The sequence below is a fragment of the Myotis brandtii genome, unplaced genomic scaffold (genome assembly GCF_000412655.1).
Source record: "Myotis brandtii unplaced genomic scaffold, ASM41265v1 scaffold656, whole genome shotgun sequence".
NCBI classification, from domain to species: domain Eukaryota; kingdom Metazoa; phylum Chordata; class Mammalia; order Chiroptera; family Vespertilionidae; genus Myotis; species Myotis brandtii.
The window spans coordinates 780,316-781,917 of NW_005370548.1; positions in this window are offsets into that span (position 1 = coordinate 780,316).

Genomic DNA, 1,602 nt, shown 5'->3' on the forward strand with positions numbered 1-1,602 from the left:
GGGAAGGGGCCAGCGAGGGGAGCCCGCCCTGGCGCTGAAGGAGGCAGGAGGCCTCCAGGAGAGGGACTGGCCCCGGAGCCCCGTCCCCGCTCACCCAGCTCTGATTTGCTCGCGGTGGAAACGAACACGCAGCGTCCACCTGGCCCAGTCTCATTCCTTTATCCGGCGTTTACCGCTCCCGCCACGTGCCAGGACCTGCTAGCGGCTGGGATAAAAGTCAGAAAAACGTCAGAACCTGCGAGACAGCGTCGTGAACATCGCCCCATTTTATGGATGGGGAAGCTGAGGTTAACCAGGCCTCGAGGTCCTAGTGAGGATGGCGGTCAGGTTTACCACCTGGTGCCCACTGCCAACCACCCAGAGACGCCTGCAGACGCCGCTGCCCCCCCCTCACGCTCACAGTGGGGGGGTGGGATGATGAGGGGCTTTTAGTCTCTTCTCCCCCCCCCCCCCTTATTTAAGAGAGAGTGGAAGGGAAGGAGAGAGACACAAACACATGATTAGTTGCCTCCCGCACGTCAGTATGGAGCCTGAAACCGAGGTACCTGACTTTGACTGGAATCAAACACGAGACCCTTTAGTCCGTGGGCTGATGCTCTGTCCACTGAGCCACACTGGCCAGGGCTCCAAACCCCTTGGGCTTGCTCCTAACCTGGTGGACACCTGGTGAGGGTCCAGGGAGGTGTGTGTGTGTGTCTGGAAGGAAGGACAAAGGGCACCAGGACCCTCTGGCGGGGGGGGGGGGTTGGAGAGTGGGGGCGAGGCTCCCTGGAGAGACGCCTTGGGTCAGAGGCGCAGGCTGGGAGTGGGGTGGGGGGAGCTGGATGCGCACGTCCTCCCGGTCCCCCTCCCCAAGTTGGGCGCTGATTGTCTGGGGCTCGGGGCGCCTCTGGTGGCCGCGCTGGGGCCAGGCGGTCAGCCCGGTAATTGTCAGGATCGCCCCTCCGAGGGGCGCGCTCCCCGCCCGCCTCCCCATGATCGATATTCTATTACTGGCCTCCGCGTATCTCCTGCCTACAGCTTGCAGGTACCGGCTTCCAACCCCCTTCCCCTGTCTGATCCTAATATTGCTCGATTAAAACTTACCTTTAATAGATGACATCTATCGATCCACCCCGCACAAATCTGAAACTCTATTAGCCGCGGGAGAGAGGAGATGGGAAGGGCTTCCTCCGGAAGGAGGGGCCTAAGGGCGCTGTTTTAATTGCCGGGAGTCCCAGACCAAACAGCTCCGAATGACGGGGGACGCGGCCCAAACGCTCTGGGCGTCCCAACGTCTTAATGTGCAATGACCCCCCCGCCGCCAGGTTGTCCAATAAGGTCATTTGTTCTTAATGCGGGGTGTCATTCCTTCAAAATACACGTCGTGGACGCCTACTGCGTCACAGAGTGAAAGGCAAGGGGTACTGCACCCCTAAACTGCGACTCCGAGAAGGGCCGGCTAAGATGAGCTGGGATGGGTTGGGGACCCCAAGGAGGTCTGGGGGTCCGGACCGGCGGGCGGACGCGGTTCCGGGCTTCGGTAACCGTCTCCTGCTCCCCTAGATGCTGCGGACCCGGGCGCGGAGGCGGCGTCCCCCCTGGAGTGCTCGGAGGACGTGG